The sequence below is a fragment of the Platalea leucorodia genome (assembly GCF_965183815.1).
Source record: "Platalea leucorodia genome assembly, chromosome: 4".
In the NCBI taxonomy this organism is placed as follows: domain Eukaryota; kingdom Metazoa; phylum Chordata; class Aves; order Pelecaniformes; family Threskiornithidae; genus Platalea; species Platalea leucorodia.
The window spans coordinates 12,483,938-12,496,790 of record NC_138826.1 but is presented as its reverse complement, the minus strand read 5'-3'; the positions used below and the strand labels follow the sequence as shown (position 1 = coordinate 12,496,790).

Sequence of the window (12,853 nt, the reverse complement as noted above, 5' to 3'; positions counted from 1 at the left end):
CAAAGAGCTTGTGACAAAGGGCAGAAAAGAATCTGCTCAAAAGCATATGATGTTTGGAGTGTCATGGTTCTTGGCTTCAGCTGTTTTCCCCGCTGCCTCCTTTTGCTGAGAGCTGTAAGGTCTCCAGCTTCTCCAGTGCCCAGAGGTGGGGAGACAGGAGAGCAAGCTGGCCCTTGCTTACCTGGAGCTCTGCTGGCCCTGATGGCAGTGAGGGGTACTGTGCAGCTCCACAGGGGGCTAAAGCAGTGTTAAATACTGTCATACATGGGCACCTCTGTGTTCTGCCAACCAGTGCTATTGGTCCTGGAGCTGAAAAAATTGGGGAGAATGTTAAGTTTTCATGTCTGAGTGCGATCTACCAATGCCCTCTAGAAACAGTAGCTGCTAGCGTGCAAGACAGGATCTCTTCTTGTGGGTGACAGCTACGCTTAAAATAACGTATCGGGAACTTGCATAGAAATAGCATTTCCTTATCTCTAGCAGTGTGAAGTAGATGAAAAATAAACCGTACTCATGCCAAGAATAAACACTCACGTTAAAGTGTTTAAATTCCTGACGCTGCGGAGGGCTCCTGCTCTAACACGACATTTTGATGCCAATACACTTCCTCCTCTTTCCCCAGTCACTGCCATCGCTTTGTGCGCTCTGCCAGGGAGCGGCTGGCAGGACAGCAAAATAAGCAAATATGTCCAAGCCCCACGCAGAGCACCTGGCTACAGCCAATTCTGTTCCCTAAATCTGTATTCCTGACGGGTCTAAAAGTAGATGAAATAGTTTTGTGGCTGTTTACCTGTATTAATAGTGAGTATTAGTACATTGTTCATTCCTAAATGCGAACTTGCTGAAAATAATGCCATATTTATGGCAACATTTATTTTTCAAGTGAGCAAGGAACTGACTTTCTCTAACAATGTAATTCAGGGAAAACAGACAATTTGAGTGCACATGCAATAAAATCTTATTTTAACCATGGTTCTCTTAGAATTTTTGGTTTTTGCTTCCGAGTATCTTGTGACAATAATGTCTTACATTAATTTTGTATAATTCTACTTGCCTTCTTTTTGTGCGTGTTGGTTTTTTGGAAGTCAATTCTTTACAGCTGAAATTCATAGAGAACGTTGAATAATCTAGCCTTTAGTGATGATGGGGAGTGGGATAGCCAGCCTGCTGAAACATTGAAACTGGTTAAGTATTTGTAGTACAATATACTGAGAAGGACCTAAACAGTGATGCTTGAGGGTACTGTATTGAAGTCACGGAAGAGTAACAAGGAAAAGCTGGTGATGGTTGAAAGAGGCTGTTACAACCTAATGAATAAAAATGGGTTAACAGGTTGGTGAGAAGTACCGCCCGTGCCTGATGGTAGACTGAGCTCAGTGTTTTCACAGTGCATAAAATGTCTGATTTGCAATGTATAGATCTTAAAAAAGAAAATGTAGCATATGTTTTGTGTGCATGTATGAAATTAAGGAGTCTGGCCCCTGTCCCCAGGAAATAACTGTGTTTCCCTGGAGGATTGGTTGAGGGAAAAGGGAAGATGATGGAAATAGATTTGTCAGGTTTGATTGAAGATAACTTGTGCTCAAAGACTGAGAAGACAAAAGATGATAGAGGCAAACAATTGCTATTTAATTTACTCATTTTACTTTCATGTTAGAAGATGAAAGCAAGACAAAAACCCATAGCTGCTGAGTGGTGGGAAAGGGTCAGAGCAAGGCAGTTGTTTCCTTATGAACTTTGTGCACCAGCAGTTGTCAGCCTTCAAAGAGCGGTATTGTGTGCCTTTCCCCGGCTCCCCACCAGACCCAAGCCTGCCCGCTCGGCAGCGTAGCGGCTGCTCTGGAGCTCAGCTACTGCTGGGCTAGAAGAGGAATTGTGGATTGTGGCTGTTATGCTCTAGTTTAAAAATGCAGCAGGTAGGCTCAATTTTACTTTGATTTGTAACCCAGTGCATGAGGCAAAATGGCAAGATTCCTAACTAGACGCTCTTAAATGAGACTTCCCTTTGAGATTTTTTTAATATGAAAAATGTGTTATATGATAACAAAGTAAAATGTAATTCAATGAAATATTCTGAAAAAGAGTTCAAGAAACTAAATGTTGTGTTAATGCTTTCTTAAGTTTTAAGTGTACAGTATATTCCAGTAATATTGAAAAGCCTACCAGGAGTCAGTAATCTCTTTCTTCTGTTTTACAGGTCAACTACGTTACTAGAGCAAGGAGAGCTGTGGAAAAAATCAAGGTACCTGAAACATTTTACTGTCTGAATTCTTGGCTGTGTTCTTGCTCGTCATTTAGTGTAGCGATTTTAAGGGGGAGGAGGGGAACTGAATCAGCAAACTGCCACTTTTAAAGTGGTTTTACTAAAAAGTACAGACAAAAAAACCTGCAATAACTTTCATCTCATTAATGGTGTGCAAAATACTTTTGTGGGATGAAATTGTACCTTAGCTTTGGTGTGTGTACAAGAGTCTGAACAATACTGCATAATATTTGCTCTAAATATGTAATGCAACTTCTTATGTGTAAGGATATCAAGGTGTCCTGCAAGCTGCAGGCACAGTGCGGTGGATGTTACCTATTTGTATGACTGGGTATGCTGACCAGCTGATGATAAGCATCATCAAAGATGAGTGAATGTGTTGCTTGCAGCTTTGACATTTATCAGGCTAGTTAGCAGACTTCAGCACGTTATTTAACCATTACGTGTACAGTTCCTAAAGATGCAAAAGGAGGAGTATGAAGACAGCAGAACCCGAGCAGTAGCCTATATTTTACAAGTGAGAAACTGGGTTTTTTCATACCTTTTTCAGACACTTCTCGCTATTATGTCTTACAAGCGTTACTGTGGTATAGCTAACATATATTGTGTTGTGGTCTTCATTTTTATCATAATAGGTAGCAAATATTCTTGCGGTGCAGTCTTTTAGGGATTTTAGTGCCTAATCTCTTATTTGAAGTATTTTTTTTCTACCAGTGTTTTCTCCAGCTCCCCCGTCCTTGATTAAAATAAGACAGTGTTACAACTTATGTTTTCATGCCTGTTATGTAATTAAAAAGACTATATTAAAATAATCCTGTTGCTAACACCTGGCTAGGATTCTTTTGGGGGAATTTTTTTGAGTTGGAGAAAATCTTTCTCCTTTATTTGCTGTGAAATATTACCTGTGAAATGCTACACATACCTTGCAATTGCAACACTATGACGCAGAAGCAAGGAAGGAGTCAAAATATTATCACTTTATCAAAATGTAAAGACAATGGCTTTTATTAATAAAAGCTTACTGCATACCTCTGTGCACTTCAAATTGAATAGTGCTGAGCTGCCTTCTTCCACTACGAGCGCATGAAATTGTTACTTGTGATTGATGATGTAGTGAACTCTGCAGTTCACTACAGAACTTTCTGCCCTGTTGAGAAGTTAACGCTCATATTTTTAGCTGGGTGTGTTGATCATGCAACACATGCAAAAGCAGTTTGCTATAGGTAAGAGTACAGTTTATATAGAATTAATCTCTCAAATTTCTCCTTTTAATACAGCTTTTAGAGACTGGTTATGTCAAGCATTTGTTTTATCTTTGTGACCAAGGAAAAAAATAATGGATGTTTTCTTTTTGATTTGGTGTCTTCAAAAGTGTGGAAATTCAAATGAAAGGGCAGAGCAACTTACAGTGTTGGTAAAAATGAAACGTATCTAGTTCTTGACCTGCTGGTGGATAATTACGCTTACGTTACAGGCAATGCAGAACTCCTCAGGTTAGTTAATTGCACAGAATTGAAAATACAGGAGAGAAATCCTGTCCCAGAGCGAAACAGCGATATTGGCAGTGACACATTCATTGATAATGCCTTTCATTTCAAGAAACAGAGTAATTTCTTAGTTTTTGACTTTGCTTTAAGATCGTTCAGGTGTGATGTCTTCCACCTTTAAATTGAGGTCTTCTGTGATGCTCGGGGTGTTTAAAATGCAAGTTGTTTTCCTGGAAACTTGGGAGACTGTTTGCTGTGCATGGAGCCCCAGCGTGGCTACGTTCCCTTCGGTGCTGGACTGGCCTCTCCTGCAGGCTCCTGGTAAGATGAGAAGCTGGCAAAAAGCATAAAAAGGAATTCATGTGTGGCTGGAAAAAAGATACAAGGGAGTCTCAGACTTTTTATCTGGCATCTCCAGTGCTGAAGGAGAGGTTTCTTTCTCTTTGCCCAATTTAGACAAGAGATTTTACTCCAGACGTCTTTTTGCCCCTTACTGTGCAAAACCTGTCAGATCCTTTTCCTGACACTTTCTCCCCTGTCAGTCCCTCAGAAAGACTTCAAAAGAGATTTTTCCCTATTGCAAAAGGAACCAGACATGGCCTTTCTTACTCACCCTGTATTTGAAGCATTGATAAGTAACATGTGGCTGGCTCCAAACTGCAGACTTTCCCAGCCATTTGACAAAACGCTGTTAATCGTTAAGTTTGATTGCTCTTTCTTCTTTGCAATTGCTCTTTTGTGTAATATATCCCAAGAGTTTTGATTCTCTTCTGTCTGAAGCAGTCAGAATTCACTACTGTCTGTCTGATTAATGCATATTGAAAAGAAATGTCAAATTTTTAAAACTTTTCCATATGGGAAGGGTTTCTTTATTCATAATCTGTGTCACACTGTTTAAGCTGTAACTTTTTTCTTTAATGCCTTTGGATCATCACTGTTTGGAACATTTATTTCAGGAGTGCCCTAGCAGAAAGAAAAATATTATTTTTAAAACTTGAGACTGAGTAAGAGGAGCCTGGAATCGAAATCCACTGTCTTGTGTAGTTGTTTAAACCTGCTACACAGTTTGGCAAAGGTACGAACTGAGAGGTCTTTTCCATAAAACGTAGCTGGGGCTTCATCTTCAAAGACAGGGTATGCCCGAGGACAGTTTCTGATCCTTTTAATAAGAGTAGAGCTCACTTGAAAGGCAAGGCTGCAGATGAAGAAGAATGTAACCTGGGGGTTTATGAGCTTATTCAATAACTCCAATCTGGTGCATCGCATTATAACGATGGGAGAACATGGTAAAACGACTGCCTTTTTATTTCCTGCTCTGTCTAAGGAACAGTCTAAAAGCAAAGGGTACAAAAATACAGTAAGATGGAAGATTAATCTAAATTGGTGTTCAAATTTATCACCTGAATTGATTTTTCTTAAAAAATAATAATAAAAACCCCAAGCTCTCCCTGAAATACAGAGAGGCCACCAGCATTGCCCCCAGCCATTTAACCTGGTTAAATAAAATTCAGCGTTGGCTCTTAGCTGTTGCACAAACTGCACTCCCTTTAGCTTCTGTTGTCCTACGTGGTTTGTATGAGGAGGGCTCAGACCTCAAATTGTTAAAAACATTCAAGGGTCCCGTTTGGGCCATTTTCTGAAACAATCTCATGAAACTCTGCTTTAAGATTCAGCAACTTTTGTAAAGTTGATTTTTTTTTTTTTTAATGCTTTTTGAGAGCAGTGGGTAATGCCTTTCTCTGATATGAAGCACATTTCTATGCCCCAGTTAGCATTACTCATTTTGCTCGAAATTAGACTTTTAAAATTCCCTTACACATAGTGCTGAGGAAGAGGTCAAGGTAGGGCAGAGTAGAACAGTTGCCAAAGTTTTTTTGCATATTACCAACGTAGAGTTGACCAAAATTTTTGTCTCTACCCTACTTAAAGTGTCAGTCCTTAGTGTCCCATTCCCCGCCACGCACATACACACTCGGGGGCATATCTGTTTTGCAGGATGACTGTAGCAGCACTGGTGAAGGTCATGTTTCTAACCAGGCTGCTGTAGTTTTGGTGCTTTTGAGCCCCTGGGCTTTCTAAGCTTAGAGAGACGCTAGATGTTTTGTGGCACTATTTTAAGCATGCTCTTGATGCTTCCTGTCCCCCCCAATGCATGTTTAAACACGTCTGTCTGTTTTACCATCACCAAGTGTATATTTCCATTTGCCTACCAGCCTTCACCCTTCCAGTCCAGCAAGGAGGAATTGGGATGAACATTGGCTCGAAGTCTGTTTAGGCACACCCTTTTCTAGGCTTGAGTAAGGGAAACTGTTTAAGTGTTTACTCCTGGATATGCGGCATTTCATGCAAACATGGGAAGCTTATATTCTCTGTCTTCCGTCGGTTACCAGCCCTGACAGAACAATACTTTAGCATCCTAGAGATGAGATCCTCCTGTTAAATGTGCCTTTACTGTTCCCTCTGAGCCCCATGGTCAGGGTGAACTTTTTTATTTTGGTCAGTTTTTTAATTTAATTTAAACTGTAAATGTCAGTGACTCTAGGTAATCCTGTCTGCATGAATGATGAAGCAGAATATGTGGTACAAGTGTATTTCTCTCTTAAATGCCTGTTTCTAGGAAATATTCATAAAAATAAGTTGATCTTGCAGTCTGTTAACAAAAACAAAATGGAAACACACGGTTGGGCTCATGCACATTTCATAGAACTGTGTCATCTGATACCTTGTTCTCTACAGCAAATCAGTTTGAAGCTTTTTTGTTCCTAGCATGAGAAGTTTCAGTGCAGAAAAGTCTGAGTCTTTGACTTAATCTTCTCACTAAATATTTATAGCTGCAGGTGGTAATATTTGTTCATACTGTATCTGTGCTCTGCATTTTTCTCATTCAGATTGGAAAAAGATAACTACATTCATTGTGAAGATGACTGTATATTTTGGAGTCCTTCATTTTTTTGGACTTTTTTCTTTCCTGTTGAGGTGAAGAAACTTTCTGGAACTCAGTTCCTGTTTGCTCGGCTAGTCTCAGCCCTGTCCTGTACGGGACGTGACAAGGGTGCTGTATCTCCTCCACCTCTCCAGCTTTCCCTGCTGGTGGTAGTGCTCATGCTGAACTGAGCTGTTCACTGCGACCAGTTGCATCAAAGCACTGGACCTCTGCCCAGATACTCATAAACAAATGAAATACAATGTGGGATATATATTGTGCAAGCTAAAGTAATCAAAGAGAACATAAAAAAAAGACAAAAGGAGATCCTGTTCAACGTTTCTACAGTTGCTGCCTTTCTCCTGAAAAAGCACTTGCTTTGTATGTAGCTTCTATTGCTTTATTACACATGTGAAAGGGTTGTGTCATTGTTGATTGTGTTTTAATTTTGGTTTTAATTATCATTTTAAAAACACCGTAATTTTCAACATAGATTGCCGTTACGAAATAGAACTTGGTTCTCTGTATCCTCAGCACCAAGCTGATGATTGTCTTGTCTCAAAAGGGCCAAAACCAAAGTTTCTCTGGCATGATCAGACCAAGCTTGAGCACTTGCACTGCTTCTCTCACTGTGATGGAAAGCTGGAGGAGGAGAGCTTAGTAGTGGAGGATGAGGAAACTTTTAAAGTAAAACAGGAAAACATCACCCTAGGATATTTTCAGAATTGCTGCTACTTATATGATCCCTAGTAGTAAGGAAGGCTTATCCAAATTCATGCAGCCTTTTAAGATGTGAATAGGGCACTTGAAGTGAAGATCCTGCTTCCTCAGGCACGCTGCTGATCCTTGGGTTTGTGCAGAATTTCTGTAGGTATTACTTCTGTTGTGGATTTCAGAAAAACACATTCAGCCAGCGTATCTTTTGCAGGCATTATTTTCATTATGCTAAAATCCTGAATTGTTGGTGCTGTCCCCTCCCCCCCCTTTTTTTTTTCCCACGAGTGCCTGGAACGTGTTGAAGAGTGTTGGATTGCTCTTCGCCGTTTTCCCTTTCCCTTTCCGATGCCCCTATCGTGGAAGCAGTTTGCTGGCAGCAGATAAGTTTCTGTATCTCATTCCCTGTCAAATTCCTCGGTCCATGTGATAAAGCAGTTTCATGCAAGGCAGGAGGAGGAAGAGGACAGCACTCATGTAAAGTCTCTGATTGCAGTAGGGGTCGGAGGAGTTTGGCAGACGTCTCCAGAAGGAATTGTAGGGAGTGGGTGCTGCTGAGCATGGGAGAGCAGTGCTGGAGCTCTGGAGTTCACCAAGCAAAAAACTCGTCCTTTTTCAGCTGACGTGAGCAGGCTGTTACAAGTTAGTTAATACAGATTGTGTTATCAAATCCTGTTAATTAGAATTAATGAAGAACAGCTCTGGAAAAAAGACTTGATATAACTATTCAGTAGCTTCTGACATAGTGATCAGATTTTCAGCTCTTTCTATGTGATGCTGGAATTAAAGCTGAAAATGCTGATTCAAAATTGCAGACTGGCACATTTTAAGTCAATAAGCTTATAACTACAAGAGAACAGATCTAGCTTTTAATGAAATATTGTTTCTAAAAGACAAAATCATTCCATTTTGCTAGCATTTATAACTATTAACAAAATTGGTTTAAATGTGTCACCCTACCTCTACCATTTTGTACTTAATTTTTGAAATTGTTTCTCAGCTTAGGAGTAAGTCTGTGCTCAAGGGCTAAAAATTCTGAATCTTTGTGAGCATAAAAAAACATAGCTAGATGTGTATCAGCTCATCACTGTGACTTTACAGTGGAAATTGTCGGGGTTTTATCCAACCTAGTCTGGTTTGGCTGCTTTCTTAAGCTGAGTGGAGTGAATGAAGAATAAGAGTTTAAAAATTGAACTTTTTCCAAAGTAGTTACAAGCCTTAAAACTCTCTTCCACTCAATGCTGATTTAATAATTTCAACAACAGACTGTTTTTAGGATTTTTTTTCCCCTTCACTCATTGAACTGTATTCAGTAATGATGACCTCCTTAGCAAATGTTGATATTTAGAAAGTCAGTTTAATAAACATACAGCTTTTTGTTTCCCCTCTGCTGAAGCTGGATTTACTTCTTAACAGTTCAGTTGTAATAACATGAGGGTTTTCTCTGCTAATAACCAGGGACTCTTCACAGAAAAGAACCTGTTAAATGTGGAACTAGTTTTAAGATTTGGCCTAGTTGTGTACCTTGGCATGTCAGGTTAAAACAATGTCAGTCGAGTTATTTGCAGCTGACGCTCTCTTAATTCTGTTCCTTCTCAAGGGCTTATGCTGCTAACTGAGACTTTCCAACGCTACAATCTCTACTGGTTATCAGCGTGGAGTGCTAGGAAACGTGATTTGTGTTGTGTCATCTTTAGTCTGAGGAGAGTCTTGGTTGAAAGGGGATGGAGGTAAAAAAAAAAAATCTCTAATGTAGCATAAGTGCAAGTCTGATTTCTTTATGCTCTGTCAGCATTCGGGAACTGTTTCCAGTGATGAACAGTTGCTGTTGTTGCCTGGTGTGTACACCTCAATGTAGAGAGAGATACGTAGGGTTTCACATCAACTGGTTCCGTTTGAAGTTTGTCTATACAGGTAATTGGAGTAACCTATAATTAGTTCTCTTAATTTTAAGTTCAAGTTATCCATGTTTCTGGATTAACATTAGTGCAACTACACAAATCAGTGGCTGATCATTTCTGAATCAAATCTGTTTATTCCCAGCTAACCATCTTTAATTGTAGGGATGGCATTAGACCATTTGTACTTGACATAGGCTGTAACTTAAGATTGAGTTAATTCTTTTAATAAACTAAAGCAGTCCAGCCCCCAAATATTACAATTTAACAATAAAACAAAACCCTTTGTTTGCATTCTGTTTGCAGTCTTTGAATATGTTCCTTAAAAAACAAACAAACAAACAAACAACAATGATGAAACACATGGTCTTATGAAACATAATTTAACTCACGAGAGTTCCGATCCTGGTTATAGTACATTGAACAAATTGCCTTGACGTTTGGAGCAGTAACCTGCTGCTGTGAGGGTACAGAAGGAGGTAACTTCATGAGTGTTTTCAAAGGAGGAAGCCTCTTGATACCAGTCTCAAGCCTGTAGAAGGCAGTGACTTCAGAAAGCATCAGTGTTGCTTTCAGTACATTGGCATATGGGGTCTGGGATAGCAAAGCTGGTTCTTACCTGGCTCCCAGTAAGCAGAAGGTTGGACTATGGTTGTGTTTGTATGGTCAAACTGAAAGTTCACTGGTAACATCTGGGCCAGGGAACTGAATGCTGCAGTTCCCATGCCAGCCTTCTGCCTTTACTAGTCATAAAAGTAAGAATGCTGCTTGTAAGAAAGTTGAAGCTTGCAGGTATTAAAGCAGCTCTTTAGAGACTGTGAATCAGAAGTTGGATAAAATATATACCATCTATCAAAGACTTCCAACTTTTTTTTTTTTGTTGCTACTTTTTATTTTTAAGAGGTAAGGAGGGTTTTATAGCAGAGTTAAGGAATCTTCTTAGAAACAAGGAGACATCTTTCAAAAGTTGAAGTTTTCTCCAAAGAAAATAGAAAGGGAAAAGAAAAACACCCCTCTTGCAAATTAAATTTTAAAGTATAATAAGTCTGGCCAAAAGATATTCTGAGAAATAATTTGCTAAAGATATGAGAGCCTACAATAAATCACTTAAATTGAATCATTTCAAGTACATCAGAAATGGACGTCCTGCCAGACAGACTGGAGAGCCGATAGATGACTGAATTGTAAAAGAAGTGCTCAGTGAAGATAAGGTACAGAATGAAAGCTAAATCATTTGTATCCAAGTTGACTTCCCTGAGAGATTTTAATGTAGGAACTTCACTCTGTGGGTGATATTTTGAGAACTGGTCTCAAATTGAAATGTTTTATAGAACCTCAAAAAAAAAGTAGCAAATTCCCAGGAGTAGATGACATTTGCCCAAGAGATCTTAAGGTAACTGCGTGTGACAATGCTGATCTGGCAACTGTGATCTGTTACTTAAAACTGCTGCAGGATCAGAGGCAGGAAAACAGGCAAACACAATTTCAATATTTTAAAAGCATTCCAGAAATAGTCAGGGTACCACAGACCAGCGGGTGTGTACAGGCAAGTTGGTATGTTTCATTAGGAGCAAAGACCACAGAATTGGTAAACATGGGCATATAGCATTTATCTCATGATTTGAGAAAAGCGCACGTGTACATTCCAAATGGATGGTCTTTAGCCTGATGGTGGGACGTGCAGTTAATTGGATCTCTTCTTTTTCCTCCGCTTCAGCTTGCAGAACTGAAACTGCCAGTGGTGTCAAATGAAAAAAAACTATTACTTGGTCTGTAATCATATAACTTTGTGAAAACTATACTTACTTAATAACCAGAAACAGTATACTATACTGCAATGTAACTTTTTGTTAAATTAGATAGATGTCAATAAATAATTAGACCATAAGAAATAGTGGACCTTTTTTCACATTGCTGATAGCACACACCTCTTGGTAAGAGGATATAAAATGAATAAGGTATGGTGTCACCCTGGCATCAGATACAAGGGTTCAGGAAAAAAGATTCTTTGGACTAATAGTGGCTTCATGCAAGTTATTCCATGGGTACAGCCTCTTTAAGGTGTCTCAATTTGCATGTAGACTGAATACATTTTTAAGTTTCTTCAGCATAAAAAAGTTTGCATTGGAATTAAACATCAGATTTTTCCTACTAGTTCATCACAAGTGTATGAATTCATGAACTGAAAGACAAAATGGGCATTTTACAAACTTCACTTTCTCTGCAAAAGAGAAAAATACCTGATTAAAAGAGCGAGCTGTTTGATACACTTGTTACGATGATGTCTCCCTTGAAGGAGTAATCAGTTGCACAAAGCAATAAGGCTGTGTGCTGTGAGGACTTTTTTCAGCTACTTATCATCCTAAGAGGAAGAACTTGCATTTCACCAATTGTGTATAAAGTTGCTGATGACCTGTGGATGTTTGAAAAGATAAGTAACTGTGGGGGAAAAAAAACCCGTACTACTCATTTGTGTAAAAATTTTAATACCTTAATGATGGTGAAATAGATTTAAAGTGAAACAGATTTACTAGGCCAGCCAAAAGGCCGCCCCCTGCATCTGCCAGCTATATGCCAATTCGGCACCAAGGAATCGTAAAATGAGGACAGGTTACCAAAGATGTCAGGTTACTTCCATGGAACCATTTTCTTTGACCAAATCTGTCCTTCAGGCCTTGAGGAGATACACTGTAGATAAATTTATGCTATTCTCTTTAAAGCATAAAACACTGAGTTTGCACCGTTTGTTATTTTGCACACGTTGTGTCATATGGAAGAAAGCATATGTTTGTAGGTGGGTACTGATAAGCTTGCGTGGTTCAGAAAAGTATTCAAAAATCCGTTCATCTTCACCATAACTTACAATGTTGCATGTTTGCTGTGAATCATGACAATTCAATGCCAGATCATCTAGCTGTTGTATAAGGAGGTGAGCTTAAATTAGCTTTTACCAAATACATTTCAGTGCAATACATTCAATACATTTCACTGCAATAAACTGCGTGTAGCAAGGTGCTTGTAGTGGGCTGATGGGTGCAAGGGCTTTGTTGTTGCTTTAACTCAACTTTCAACATGGACTGTGAAAGGATTTCTAGTATAAAGGAGTACTTTGCTTATTTACATGTCATGCAAACATTGAAATGCAAAGACTTCAGTACCACATTGATGTCCAGAAGTGTGAGTTGTGTAATGTATTTGCTAACTTCTTGGCTCATTTTTCTTTCTTGACAGCAATAATAAAATACAGAAGACAGTCTTTGAGATGTGCATTAGCTTCAAGCATTTGCTGGGAGTGGGAGGGAAAACATTATTGTTGCTTTAAAAGTCTTTTGTGGAACTTGTTAAACACCATTTTCTCTTAAACTTATTTGCTTTACAGTAGTCTCTGTGGACATACATTTTCCTAATCAAGTAAATTTGTACTTTGATCACAAACCCAATAAAATTTAAATCTACTACATTTCCCTCATTCTTCCTCCCCTCACTTTTCCTTCTGCTCTATTCCCTGCATGTTGACATTTTTTTTATTTATATTCTTTAAGGAATCAGGCATGTATTTTCACTTAAT

At 39.0% G+C, this 12,853-nt stretch overlaps 1 protein-coding gene across 4 annotated transcripts in view; it reads left to right on the top strand.

Moving 5' to 3' along the window:
- The window catches only part of ADD3 (adducin 3), a 101,648-nt gene that overhangs the window by 33,009 nt on the left and 55,786 nt on the right, over positions 1-12,853 (top strand). For all 4 annotated transcript variants that reach the window (XM_082310551.1, XM_082310552.1, XM_082310549.1 and 1 more), the window contains exon 2: positions 2,198-2,242. The gene's annotated coding sequence lies outside the window, so the exon portion shown is untranslated. The remainder of the gene's footprint in view (positions 1-2,197; positions 2,243-12,853) is intronic.